The following is a 15,578-nucleotide window of genomic DNA, read 5'->3' on the forward strand; positions in this document are numbered from 1 at the left end:
TTATATAACATTATACAGCTATTGCTGTTGTTCAGTTGTATAGTCGTGTCCAACTTTTTGCGACCCCATGGACTGGGGCATGCCAGGCTTCCCTGTCTCTCACCATCTCCCAGCGTTGGCCCAAGTTTATGTTCATTGCATTAGTGATGCTGTCCAGTCGTCTGATCCTCTGACACCCTCTTCTCCTTCTGACCTTGATCTTTCGCAGCATCAGGGACTTTTTTCAGTGAGTCATCTGTTATCATCAGATGACCAAAATACTGGAGCTTCAACTTAAGCATCAGTCCTTCCAGTGAATATTCAGGGTTGATCTCCCTTAAGATTGAGTGGTTTGCTCTCCTGGCTGTCCAAAGTACTTTCAGGAGTCTTCCCCAGCACCACAGTTTGAAGGCATCAATTCTTTGGCATTCTGCCTTCTTTATGGTCCAGCTTTCACAACCATATGTGCCCACTGTGGAGACCATAACCTTGACTATACCAGCAAAGTGATATCTCTGCTTTTCAACACACTGTCTATGTCTGTCCTTGCTTTCCTGCCAAGAAGTAATCGTCTTCTCATTTCATGACTGCAGTCACCTTCCTCAGGTATTTTGGAGCCCAAGAAGAGGAAATCTGTCACTACTTCCACCTTTTCCCCTTCTATTTGCCATGCAGTAATGGAGCCTGATGCCATGATATTAGTTTTTTTTAATAGTTAGTCTTAAGCCAGATATTAGTTTTATTTTTAATAGTTAGTCTTAAGCCAGCTCTTTCACTCTCTTCCTTCACCCTCATCAAGAGACTCTTTAGGTCCTCTTCGCTTTCTGCCATTAGAATAGTATCATCCTCATTGCTGAGTTGTTGATGTTTCTCCCACCTATCTTGATTCCTCTTAGAGTAACTCATCCAGCCCAGCATTTCTCATGATGTGCTCAGGGTACAGGTTAAACAAACAGGGTGACAGCAGATAGCCCTGACATACTCTTTTCTTGATCTTGAACCAATCAGTTGTTCCATACAGGGTTCTAACTGTTGCTTCTTGATCTGCATACAGGTTTCTCAGGAGACAGGTAAGATGATCTGGTAGTTCCATCTCTCTAAGAGCTTTCCACAGTTTGTTATGATCTACACAGTCAAAGGCTTTAGTGTAGTCAATGAAACAGAGATAGATGTTTTCCTGAAATTCTCTTGCTTTGCCTGTAATCCAGTGAATGTTGGCAATTTAATCTCTAGTTCCTCCTCCTTTTCTAAACCTAGCTTGGACATTTGGAAATTCTTGATTCATATAATTCTAAAGCCTAGAATGCAAGATTTTAAACATGACCTTACTAGCATGGGAGATGAGTGCAATTGTCCAATGGTTAGCATATTCTTTAGTACTACCCTTCTTGGAAATTGGGATGAGGATTGATCTTTTCCAGTCCTGTGGTTACTGCTGGGTCTTCCAGATTTGTTGACATAATGAAAGAAAAACCTTGATGGCATCCTCCTTTAGGGATTTGAATAGTTCCGTTGGAATTTCATCACATCCACTAGTTTTATTAACAGCAGTGTTTCTTAAGGCCCGCTTAACTTTGCACTCCATAATGTCTGGCTCTGGGTGACTAACCACACCATTGTAGTAATTTGATTCATTAAGATCTTTTTTATACAGTTCTTCTATGTATTCTTTCCACCTGTTATTGATTTCTTTAGCATCTACTAAGTCTCTACCATTTTTATCCTTTATTGTGTCCATCTTTGGGCAGAATCCTCCCTTGATGTTTCCAATTTTCCTGAAGAGTTCTCTAGTCTTTCCCCTTTTTGTTGTTTTCTTCTATTATTAAACACTATACTTCAATTAAAAAATATATAAAAGTAACTATGTATTATAAAAAAAACTGAAATTACTGAAACAATGGGCCAAAAATAAAACTTTGAGCTTGTGATTGATTTCAAGGGAAATATCTGTTATATAGATATTGAACTGGGCTTAAAAAATAGTCATTAATAATAAAAGATATCATACTAGTAAAGGTTAATCATCTAAGAATGATATGCAGAAAAGAAAATTTAATTATTAATAACATAAAAATATGTAAATTACATTTTATAAATCTAAAAGAATGTGCTTTATTTCACCAGAACACTAATTTTGTATACTTAGTCAATTAACATTCTGAAAACACACATCACACCCAAAGAATATTAAAATTAGGATGGGAAGTAGAAAACAAGGAGATGGGAGTAAAAGTATCTTATATACAACACATTCCAACAGACATATGAAAGCACATTCAATGTCTTTGACCCTGCATATACTTTTTGTCATGTCAGCAATGATAAAAAGGAACTAATAGTTTTTGTCCTTCTAGAGAGAAGAGGAATTTTGCCTCTATGGTCACATTTTATCCTTATGATACTGAGGGTATGTGTTGCCGTTCCAGTTTTATACATCCAGTAACTGAAGCTTGAAAAAATAAGAAAATTTAAGCCCAGGCTAAAGAAAGCATTAGAATTTGAGCCAGACCTTATGTGATCCAGAAGCTACTACTTTTGGACACCATTTTACTGACCCTCTGTTTTCCTAGTGACTACCAGTGAAAATGCAGCTATTAGAAAAAATACCTCAGGGGAATTTTGGTACTTGCTTAGGGCACCGGGAAGAAAATGGAGAGTTTTTAATTGTATTCATTATCTGAAAAAGCATTAGGATGGATACAGAAGATAAAGTGAAAGTGAAAGTCACTCAGTTGTGTCCGAATCTTTGCAACACCCATGAATTCCGTACAATCCACGGAATTCTCCAGGCCAGAATACTGGAGTGGGTAGCCGTTCCCTTCTCCAGGGGATCTTCCCAACCCAGGGATTGAACCCAGGTTTCCCATATTGCAGGTGGATTCTTTAAAAGCTGAGCCACCAGGAAAGCCCAAGAATAATGGAGTGAGTAGCCTATCCCTTCTCCAGTGGATCTTCCCCACCCAGGAATCAAACAGGGGTCTCCTGCATTGCAGGCAGATTCTTTACCATCTGAGCTACCAGGTAAGCCCTGTAGCTTGCCAGGCTGCTTTGTCCATGGACTTTCCTAGGCAAGAATATTGGAGTGGATTGCCGTTTCCTTCTCCGGGGGATCTTCCCTACCTAGGGACGGAACCTGATCTCCTGCATTGCAGGCGGAAACATCACCATTTGAGCCATCAGGGAAGGATATAGAAGATAAAGAAAACAAGCAAATACAAAGTGATACTAGAGTGCACTCTTGACCCTAAAAGTGGGCACTGCAGGGCATCAGGTTGGAACCCCAATGCTCTCCTTCCTTCAGGGGTATTGTTAGGATGTAAAGAGAAACACAAACCTTGAATCATCCTACTGGCAGCTTGGAGTCTAACTCTGTACCACTATTACTGTGAGTTTGCACTCAATATCTATTTTCAGTTTGTCAGTGTTTGAAGTGGGAGAGAGAGTGTCTGCATCATTGGGGTTTGTTGTGAGTATTAAATAAGGTAATCCATATAAAGAACTAAATGTAGCACTTGGGTGGAACTAATGGTAAAGAATATGCCTGCCAATGCAGGAAACTCGAATTCAATACCTGGGTTGGGAAGATCCCCTGGAGAAGGAAATTGCAACTCATTCCAGTGTTCTTGCCTGGGAAATCCCATGGACAGAGGAGCCTGGCAGCCTACAGCCCATGGGGTTGCAAAGGCTGGGACACAGCTAAGCACACAAAGTAGCACCTGGACTACATTAGGCATTTAAATGTTATTTCTTCTCATTTCATAAACTTTCTCTTTCATAGAACAAAGGAAACTGATAACAAAGGATTGGTTAATTAGCACTTCTGTGGCAAAGAATCACCAAATCCAACTAATTATTCAGCATCATATGAATTGAGTGTATAGATCTTGGGTCTATTCTTTGTTTTTCTTGTCCAGATGCTTGGTTCCATGTACATGATGTTACTTGTTGCTTAAGGACAAAAAACTGAAATATTCAAAGTGGAGTTGCTTGTTCATGTCTGGAGTTCACTCAGTTTTTCCCTAATTCTAGGTATAATGTGGTGTTAGAAATAGAGAATAAATAAGCTCAATAATCAGGCCAGGATTACTCACTTCTCTTTTAAGGTGTCAGCCTGGCTAAGACAAATATTTTATGTAAGTTCAACAAGAAGTGAAAGACTATAAATTATCAAGTAACCAATATCTTAAATACATAAACTGAGAATATAAGCAGGCATGAGGTCTAGGAAGGGTGTTTTCACAGTTGTGCATAATTTAAAAGGAGAGGGCAAGTATAAATATAGATAATAAGAGCTGAAGGTATTTAAACTTTTAAAATATTTAAATGCAGTTTGATTACATTCCCAAACAACTTTTTCTGCCCCGTCGTCTGGCACAACTAAATATAACCTTGCGTTCTGGTATATCAGAGATGTTATCTACTCAGTAGATAATTAGCCTCTTGTATTAAAATGAAATGGATAAATATCACCTCATTAGTAGCATTGTACCCAAACTGTTACCCACTCTCTTCATAATCTGGAATCATCCACAGAACATTTAGAAATCTAATGTCCAAAATGGAATATCCAAGGCTGAGTTTCAGGGCTATTGAGGGTCATGGGTCAATAATAAGAAGTGACTGCCCCTGGATTTCAGATTAATGGGCTCTGAAAGGAAATTAAAAGACTTTGGGACTGGGGAATTTGCTGGTTGTCTCATTTTTACTTTCTGTGCATTGTCCCTTGCACGTTAAACAGTTGTGTTTTCACCAAGGAGATGATGAGTATTGAATCTTAGTTCTTTCCTTTCAAATGAGTCCATAATTCTATCAAAGGCAAGTTATAAGACCATAATCCAATTATTCTAAGCATCAGCCATCATTGGGTTCAAATGTGCTCACATTAATATAAATGCTCTGCTTATAGAAGGCACTCAGAGTCTAAGATAGGACAATTATCCTCCATCTCAAATTCTGTTGCCTCCTTTTTAGTGAACAATGAAATGTATGACAGCTCTTAACATTTGAGTGATTTTAATATTTTCCCCAGATTTTCCAGGATTCACCAAGAAAATAAGTCAGAGAAAGACAAATATCATATGATATTACTTCCATGAAGAATTTAAAGAAAAAAAGATACAAATGACCGTATTTACAAAACAGAAACAGGTCGACATACAGAAAATTAACTCATGGTTATTAGAGAGGAAGGGTGAGAAAGAGGGATAAATTGGGAGTTTGGGGCTGACATTTTCACACTGCTATATTTTAAATAGATAATCAATAAGGACCTACTGTATAGTGCAGGGAACACTGCTCAGTACTCTGTAATAATCTAAGCAAGAAAATAATTTGAAACAGAATAGATACATGTATATGTATAACTGAATCACACTTGAAACTAACAAAACATTGTTAATCAATTGTGTGTGTGTTAATTTGTTTCAGTTGTGTCTGACTCAGTTGTGTCTGACTCAGTCGTGTTCAGTTCTTTGCAACCCTATAGACTGTAGCTCCAATACAAATTAAAAGTTTTAAAAATGAAGTAATTGCAAGTTTAGAAAAACAAAAGAAAGAATATCTTCAGTCAATTGATTCCCTATCTCCCTGTCTTCCTCTGTATTTCCAGAAAACTCAAGGTCATTGTTTCTAAAGTGCAATGCATTCTGCTACTTTCTCTTCTGGTATCCTTTAGTGTCCTTTAGTGTCCTTTAATGTCATTCTGGTGCCCAGGGGATCAACACAGTATTATAATAGGTACTTTGGGGTAATGCGATTGAGTCTTGGGTAACTCCTCCCCTTACCTGAACTCTTCTCAATACCTGTCTCCTGTAGCAGGTGCTTCCATCAGACACATACAAAATCTAACAGGAACAAACTCCTACAGTTCCCACTCTAGCCCTTCTCTCATATATCTGTCAAAACCGGATAAGTTAGGGACTTCCCTGATGGTCCAGTGGTTAAGAATCTGCCTGCCAACGCAGGGGACATGGGTTCAATCCCTGGACTGAGAACTAAGATCCCACATGCCCTGGGGCAACTGAGCACATGTGCTGAAACTGCTGAAACCCCTGTGCCCTAGAGTTCATGCTCTGAGATAAGAGAAGCCACTGCAATGAGAAGCCCAAGCATCACAACTAGAGCGGAGCCCCTGTATACAACTAGAGAAAGACGTCACACAGCAACAAAGAGCCCGAGTACCTCAGCAAAGACCCACTACAGCCAAAAAAAAAAAAAAAAAAGTGGCTAAGTTACCCAATCCTGATGCTCAACTTTATCCAACTCTGCAACCCCATGTCTGTAGCCTGCCAGACTCCATTATCCATGGGATTTTTCCAGGCATGAATACTGGAGTGGGTTGTCATTTGCTTTTCCAGGGGATTTTCCTGATCCAGGGATCGAACCCACATCTCCTGTGTCTCTTTTACTGGGAGTCAGATTCTTTATCATTGCACTACCTGTCTAAGTTATGCTGTGCTGTGCTTAGTCTCTCAGTCGTGTTTGACTCTTTGCGACCACATGGACTGCAGCCCACCAGGCTCCTCTGTCCATGGGGATTCTCCAGGCAAGAATAAAGGAGTGGGTTGGCATACCCCCATCCAGGGGATCTTCCCAACCCAGGAATTGAACCCAGGTCTCCCACATTGCAGGTGGATTCTTTACCATCTGAGCCCCGGCTCAGTTAGGCTACTTCCAAATCTCAGTGACTTAAAATCATTATGTTCCCTTGTTTCACCTATGAGATGTCTATCACAGGTCAGGAAGGAAACTTTGCTTATAGGAGGCACTCAGAAACTAAAATGGATGATTATCCTCCCCCTCAAATTCTGCAGCCTTCTTTTCAGTGAATAGTCAAATTTTTCACCAGAGAGTGACATATATGTCACTTTCATTTACAACTTACTTGCTGCAAGTGTCATGTGATCCTTCTTGGGAGTGGGGTGTGGTCTGGGACATAAAATCCTGCCGAGTGCCTGATGGAAGGAGAACTGTCACTATTTGATGAACAGCACTACCAATTTGTAAATGGGCTCAAAATCAGGCTGAGTGAGGACTATTGAAAGCCTGTTGCCTGTGTTATTTGCCACTATTGCCACCTGCTTCTCCAAACCTCTGCCCGGGCACCTCTACAGCAGATTACTCCTTTTGCAAGAATAAACAAAATCACCCATCCATCTCAGGAAATCAATTAATGCAAAAAGACATCTTCAGAGTGTCCCTGTGCTCTAGGTTCACTGACTAATCTAATTTGGACTCCGCTCAGAGATCTGAGTACAGCACAGCCCAGTTTCTGAAAGATGTTCACATTACAAGCTATTCTAAAAGCTGATTTTACTCACAAAAATCTTTACGATTAAAGTAAGCCCATTTGATAGTATGAAGATAAATCACATAAAGGTTATATGATTTAATGGTAAAGTGTAGTTTATAATTTTTGAGTTCAGGCATAACCATCCTTTTCTTTCTAAATCATCTTAATTACTTCTCAAAAATCAGAATAAGTAGAATTATACCCTAGAGGCTATAGAATTTTTTTAATTATATTCCCTTCTTTTTATAATAACTAGAAATGATGGATAGACATTTGAGTATAAGAATTTGTTCTTAAATCTTAATGAATTATCATAAGGTCTTATTTGCTTGATAAACTTAGTAAGTGATCTGCAGACTTTTAAATTTATGGATTTACTAATCCCAAAAGCACATATCAAAAATACTAGGCATACTATGATAAAATGAAATGCAACTCAGTAATATTAAAGTGAATAATAATCTCAGTTAATCATAATCCAAATACTCTAGTCAAAAATATATCATCTGTTCGACTCTCTCCTCTTTTGTACTCTCCTTGCCTCTTCTAATCCAGCAGGATATTTTATTCCAAAATATATCAAAACCAACCTCCTCTCATCATCTGCACAGCTAGTCTAAGTCTCCAGCATCCTTCTCATGGAGTACAGAAGCAGCCTTGTCATTTATTTTTCTGTCTCCACACTTGCTTACTGGAGTCATTTTTCACCTAGAAGACAAAATTTTTAAACCCTTTTTTATTATGTAGCAAAATGCACATGGGCTTTCCGGGTGGCACTAGTGGTAGAAGTAGGAGACTCGGGTTTGATTCCTGGGTCAGGAAGATCCCCTAGAGGAGGACATGGCAACCTACTTCAGTATTCTTGCCTGGAGAATCCTCATAGACAGAGAAGCCTGGCCGGCTACAGTCCATAAGGTTGCACAGAGTCGGACACGACTGAAGCAACTTAGCACACATGTATGCCCATAATGCATATACAGAAAAGTGCATAAACACAGCATTTAACCAATTATTTTAAGGCAAATACTTATATAGTTATCAATGTGATTAAGAAATAGAACCTTACTGGAACTTCCCTAGTGGTCCAGTGGCTAAGACTCCCTCCATGCTCCTAATGCAGGGAGCCTGGCTTCTATTCCTGATCAGGAGCTAGATTCCACATGCTGCAACTAAAAAGGAGCCTGCTAGAACTTCCCTGGTGGTCCAGTGGTTAAGACTCTGCACCCAAATGCAGGGGGCACAGGTTCAACTCCTATTCAGGGAGCTATGATCCTGTGTGCAGCACAACAAACCCACTCCCCCAAAACAAAAGGATCTTGCCGCGATGAAGACCTGGCCCAGCCAAATACATAAATACACAATATCTGGATCCAGCATCAGAGCTTATCCCTGATTAAAACCACTTTTCTCACCTTTAAATGTTATATTTATTTTGAATTTAGGCAATCACTTCCTTGCTTTGCTTTATATGCCTCCTCAAATGGGATATACATTTTCTAACTTCTTTTTGAATTTTATATAAATAGAATCATATAATTTGTATTGTTTTTATATCTAGCTTTTTAAATAATGTATTTATACATGTTGCTTGTATGTGTTTGTGGTTTTGCCAATGTTCTCTTCTGCTAACAAATCACTCCCATTGGTACTCCAGAGTGGTATAAAACAAACAGCTATTTTATTATGCTTAAAGATTCTGTGGGTCAGGAATTTATACAAGGCATAGCTTGGAGACTTCTCTCTGGTACATAATGTTGGGGTCTCAGCTTAAAAGATTCTAATGTCTAGGGACTGAAATCAACTGGAGGCTTCTTTACTTGTCTGCCTCAGCTAATATAGTATAGGTCAGATTGCCTATGAGTCCTTCCTAACAGCATGGTGGTATCAGGGTAGACAGCTTTTTTTACATGGCAACTCAAGACTCTGAATGTTCCAGCAGCTCTAGGCAGAAATGCATGCCATTTTATGACCTAGACTCTCAAGACATTTGGCATTTTCATTCAATTCTGTTGGTCAGAATTGCTACAAGCTCAACTAGATTCAAAGAAAGGATACATGGGCCCTACCTCTTGATAAGAAATGTCAAGTAATTTCTTGCCATGTTTTAATACAATAGTATTCCATTGTATGAATGCTTTAGTTACATATTCTGTTCTTAACAGATACTGAGATTGTTTCCATTTAGGACTGTTATGAACAATGCTCCTGTTAACATTCTTGAGTATATATTCTGGTACATGTCAGCATGTATTTCTGGAAGACATACATATAGGAATAGAATTTCTGGGTCTTGGGGTGCACAATATTCAACTTTACTAGATACTGTCAATGTGTTTCTTGGTGGTAAGGAAGCTGCCTGCAATGCAGGAGACTTTCATCAATCCCTTGGTCAAGAAGATCCCCTGGAGAAGGAAACAGCAACCCACTGCAGTATTCTTGCCTGGAGAATTCCATGGACAGAGGAGCCTGGCGGGCTACAGTCCACACACACATAGCAGTTTGCATTGGTCCCAAGTATACAGGTAGGAACTCTTGCCAACATAGAATGGTCTCTTTAAAATGTAATACTTTTTGCTTAATACCTTACAGAGATTCCAACGGCACTCAACACAAAAAGTAAATGCTTTGCCATGGCCCAGAAGGCCATGATTTGTTCTCTGCACATTTCTGTGACATCATCACCTAGTACAGGACCTTGCCATAAAGCTCCACCCCTACTGGCCTTCTTCCTAATCCAACAACAAGACAAACTCATTTCCTACATTGCACCTGCTGGTTCCTGTGCCTGAAAAACTAATAATCCCCAGTTCAAATATCTGTTCCTCAGAGAATACTTTTCTGACCACCAATCCAAACTGCTTCCCATTCCCCATTCCTAATTTCTCTCCCTCTAACAATTCTGTTTTCATGAGATCACATATCATCATACAAAATCATCTTTATGTATGTATTTGCTTATTTTTTAAATCTCTTACCACTAGAATCCACAGTGACTTGAAGTGTGTAGAAGACTTTTTTAATGAATGCATTATTTTCTACAGTTATTTAAATATTTGAACAAATTTGCCAAGGCATTTGAAAACAGGAATATTCTTCTTATATATTTATTTATGTTTAGTACAGCACTTGAGTAAATTTGGATAATATTGATTATTTTAAAAAATATATGGCTAAAATGAATGTTGAAATTGAATGAAATCTCATAGTCTGGATTGGTTTTTGAAATTTTGAATTGGCTACGCTGAGTCTGGGCTTCCCTGGTGGCTCAGAGGTAAAGAATCTGCCTGCCAATGCAGGAGATGCAGGAAGATGTGGGTTCAATTCCTGGGTCAGGAAGATCCCCTGGAGTAGGAAATGGCAACCCACTGCAGTATTCTTGCCTGGGAAATCCCATGGACAGAGGAGCCTGGCGGGCTGCAGCCCATGGGGTTGCAGAAGAGTCAGACGCTGATTTAGTGACTAAAACAACAAACAACCCTGGGTCTGAGAGACCAGTTAGCACAATGTCCATTCCTGAGTGTAAAAAGGCAGTTTAAAGGATAAAACCCACTGGACTGCCTTCATTATTAATTTTTCTCTTTTAATTTCTTCAATTTCTTTCCATTGTCTCTCCCTCTACCCTTTAATAGGTAATAGACTCAGGCCTCTGTTGTAGGCTATTGAGATGCTAAAATGTGACTCCAGTGTTTTTGAAACTGTGAAAAATGTAGCGGATGCTAGAAACACTGTCTTTTCAATGCAGCCAGCAGCTCTTTGTTTTGCACAGAGTGGAGAATTAAAAAAAAAAAGATTTGGGTGCAAATTGTTCCTTTCTTTATGACCATCTCATGTGTTGGTCAGTTAATTGTGTGAATTTAAAACATAGGATATGGAGATAGTTGGGGATCCATGGATGAAGAAATTAAACTTTTCAGAAGAAGGATTAAAACAGTCATCTTAGTTGAAGGCAGTCACATCTCAGCTGATTGTCCTTTCAGGGAGGTGACTCTTAAGCTTTAGCTGCATTGGGCTTGTTAATACACATATCACTGGTCCCAGAGTTCACTCAGTAGGTTGGAGGGAAATGGGACCTGTTGAACAAGTTCTGGGCGGATGCATGTGTTGCTGGTCTGGGTGCCACACTCGACAGTCACTGCTTCCTGTTCTTTTTCCCTGAAGTATCTGAATTCTTGCTCTTATATCCTCCTTCAAGATTCCAAATGATATGCAAATCATTCAGTTTTAACCCCAGCCACTATATCTTTGGGTACAACTCTTGTATTTCTAAGTGATGAGTTCAGTTCAGTTCAGTAGCTCAGTTGTGTCTGACTCTGCGACCCCATGAATCGCAGCACGCCAGGCCTCCCTGTGCATCACCAACTCCCAGAATTCACTCAAATTCATGTCCATCAAGTCGGTGATGCCATCCAGCCATCTCATCCTCTGTCACCCCCTTCTTCTCCTGCCGCCAATCCCTCCCAGCATCAGAGTCTTTTCCAATGAGTCAACTCTTCACATAAGGTGTCCAAAGTATTGTAGTTTCAGCTTCAGCATCAGCCCTTCCAATGAACACCCAGGACTGATCTCCTTTAGAATGGACTGGTTGGATCTCCTTGCAGTCCAAGGGACTCTCAAGAGTCTTCTCTAACACCACAGTTCAAAAGCATCAATTCTTCAGTGCTCAGCTTTCTTTCTAGTCCAACTCTCACATCCATACATGACCAATGGAAACACCATAGCCTTGACTAGATGGATCTTTGTTGGCCAAGTAATGTCTCTGCTTTTCAATATACTATCGAGGTTGGTCATAACTTTCCTTCCAAGGAGTAAGCATCTTTTAATTTCATGGGTGCAGTCACCATCTGCAGTGATTTTGGAGCCCCAAAAAATCAAGTCTGACACTGTTTCCAGTATTTCCCCATCTATTTCCCATGAAGTGACAGGATCAGATGCCACGATATTAGTTTTCTGAATGTTGAGCTTTAAGCCAACTTTTTCACTCTCTTCTTTCACTTTCATCAAGAGGCTTTTTAGTTCCTCTTCACTTTCTGCCATAAGGGTGGTGTCATCTGCATATCTGAGGTTATTGATATTTCTCCTGGCAATCTTGATTCTAGCTTGTGCTTCATCCAATCCAGAGTTTCTCATGATGTACTCTGCATATAAGTTAAATAAGCAGGGTGACAATATACAGCCTTGACGTACTCCTTTTCCTATTTGGAACCAGTCTGTCGTTCCATGTCCAGTTCTAACTGTTGCTTCCTGACATGCATATAGGTTTCTCAAGAGGCAGGTCAGGTGGCCTAGTAGTCCCATCTCTTTCAGAATTTTCCACAGTTTATTGTGATCCACACAGTCAAAGGCTTTGGCATAGTCAATAAAGCAGAAATAGATGTTTTTCTGGAACTCTCTTGCTTTTTCCATGATCTAGCGGATGTTGGCAATTTGATCTCTGGTTCCTCTGCCTTTTCTAAAACCAGCTTGAACATCTAGAAGTTCACGGTTCACATATTGCTGAAGCCTGGCTTGGAGAATTTTGAGCATAACTCTACTAGCGTGTGAGATGAGTGCAATTGTGATGAGTAGACATTTCTAACTGGATAAGATCTCAACAGTTTAGACTTGTTGACCTTGGGAACATCCCCTCAAATGGAGATCCATCCCTTTTTCGTATTTTAGTAAATAATTGCCCTTATTTCTCATGTTATGCAGAGTTAAATCTTTTGCCACCTCTTTTACTTCTTCTTGGTCTTTACTTTTTGTTTATATAAATATGAAGAGCGATTTCAAGCTACAGTCACTGTTACTGATGATAGATTTATCACTGTGGATAGAACACTATATCAGCTCTTTCTGAATTCTGGTGGGCTGTCCAAGAACTTCCTGAAGGAGTCTGAAAGTGAAACAGAGATTCCTAAGCCCCACCCCTGGTTTACAATTTTGAATTATAAATTGTGAGGATGATGCCCAAGAATCAGCATTTTATAAAATAGACCTTGAGCTAACCTTTGCAAAACACTAATTTAGACTGTTGTATAAGGTGTTTCAAGGCCAGTTCCTTAAGTCTGGTGTACTCCAAGCCTTTTCAACCTTTAAGGAATAAGTCAAAAGTCATATTTTCTAACAATATCTGTATTTCTAGCTCTCCTTTATCCAGGATTCCCTTGGTGCGTGTGCAAATAGATGTTAGTTTTATGTTGCATTGGTGTTATTTTCTTTATTCCCTGCTGATACTCACTTTGGAACTCTGCATGCAAAAAACATGGATAATGATGTGACACAGAGAAGGGTCCTCACCTTGGGTTTCACTCTGAGCCTCTCCTGCTAGCATTCTTCAAGTTTGTCACAGTAGTTTATTCAAATAATTGATCTTATCTTTATTGTCAATGAAATGAGCCCAGAGGTTTTCCCCAGAAGACTTTTCTGATAACACAGAAGCACAAGAGAAAGGGCATCATGTTAAAAATAGAATAAATAACATTTCCCAGCTTGTTATGTCTTTCAAAACCCTGGGTTTCTCCTTTGGAAAAATTATTTTCTGGGAATTTCTTCTAAGGCAGAACCAGCAGTGAGGAAAACTAGTCAGTGTTTTGCATCATATTGTGGAGTTTTATGACACAAAAGAAGCTGGGGGAGCATCTCTGTCTCTCCTCCTCAACAACAACAACAAAACAGCATCTTATATTCAGACTTCAATTGATCACAGTGGGGGAAACATAAAGTCTATAAATGATACAATTTAGTCAATGAAGTAAAACATTTCAAAAGCCTAAATTAATGTGGGAAAGGAGGAGATATTTCAGGGAATGAATGACTAGGGAGCTAATCAGATGCTTCTTTAGAACACCAATTGCCCCATTTCTGCACACATTTTTCTTATTCCAGACTTTCTTTCCACCAACACTACAGCCACCACCACTTCCATCATTACATCACTTCTACCACCTCCACTGCGCCGCCACATCATCATTATCATGACCACCATCATCATCACCTCCAAAACCATCACCTCCATTTCCATCATCATCACCATCACCTTCATCACCATCACTTCCACTGTCATCAGCTTCAGCATCATCACCCCATTATAATCACCTTCACCACCATCACCTCCATCATCACCTTCTCCACCATCACCTCCATCACCACCACTTCCACTGTCATCAGCTTCAGCATCATCACCCCATTATAATCACCTTCACCACCATCACCTCCATCACCACCTTCTCCACCATCACCTCCATCATCACCTTCTCCACCATCACCTCCATCACCACCTTCTCCACCATCACCTCCATCACCATCACTTCCACTGTCATCAGCTACACCATCATCACCTCCACCATGGCAAAAACTTTTAATTTCTATTTTACACCATCACTGTTCACCCCACTACTCCTACTCCATCAACCTCAGCTTTCCACTTACCTCCTGTTCACTTCCTGTGCTCTCTTATGAGAAACAGATTTCATTAACACTTATAATTTAAGTGTTGGATGAGGTCTGAACCATGTGTTTTCTTCAACTGTGTGAAAGAGATCCAATTTTTTTCTAAACTCATATGAATGATCCAGAATTCCCATTTTTGTCACGTCAGGCTTTTAAGAATAAAAGTTCTCAATAGAAGAGAACATTCTGAGGTCTAGCATCTCTGCTCTGACTTTTCAACCCCTGTGGGAACTGTTCTGGGTACCTCCCAGCTTTGCCCTGAATTCCTCTCTGTTGGTTTCCAAATGGAAATCAGACCTATTTAAAAACAAATCAAAGCCTCTGTGGAGGACCAGAATCAAAGGATGCTTCTTTGCCCTAGAGATAAGACCTACATTCAATTTTTAAATGTTTTATAGGAAAATATAGGGAAGATGGTGGCTCAGAGGTAAAGAATCCGCCTGCAGTGCCGGAGACACAAGAGATGCCGGTTTGATCCCTGGGTCTGGAAGATCCCCTGGAGAAGGAAATGGCAACCCACTTCAGTATACTTGCTCACAAAATCCCATGGATGAAGGAGCCTGGCAGGCTACAGTCCATAGGGCTGCAAAGAGTCAGTCAGACACAACTGAGTGACTAAACACAGACAAAATCTGGTCCACTGGAGAAGGGAATGGCAAACCACTTCAGGATTCTTGCCTTGAGAACCCCATGAACAGTATGAAAAGGCAAAAAAATAGAGCACTGAAAGATGAACTCCCCAGGTTGGTAGGTGCCCAATATGCTACTGGAGATCAGTGGAGAATTAACTCCAGAAAGAATGAAGAGATGGAGCCAAAGCAAAACCAACACCCAGTTGCGGATGTGACTGGTGATAGAAGCAAAGTCCAGTGCTGTAAAG

This window comes from Bubalus bubalis, chromosome 2 (genome assembly GCF_019923935.1).
Source record: "Bubalus bubalis isolate 160015118507 breed Murrah chromosome 2, NDDB_SH_1, whole genome shotgun sequence".
Classification (NCBI taxonomy): Eukaryota; Metazoa; Chordata; class Mammalia; order Artiodactyla; family Bovidae; genus Bubalus; species Bubalus bubalis.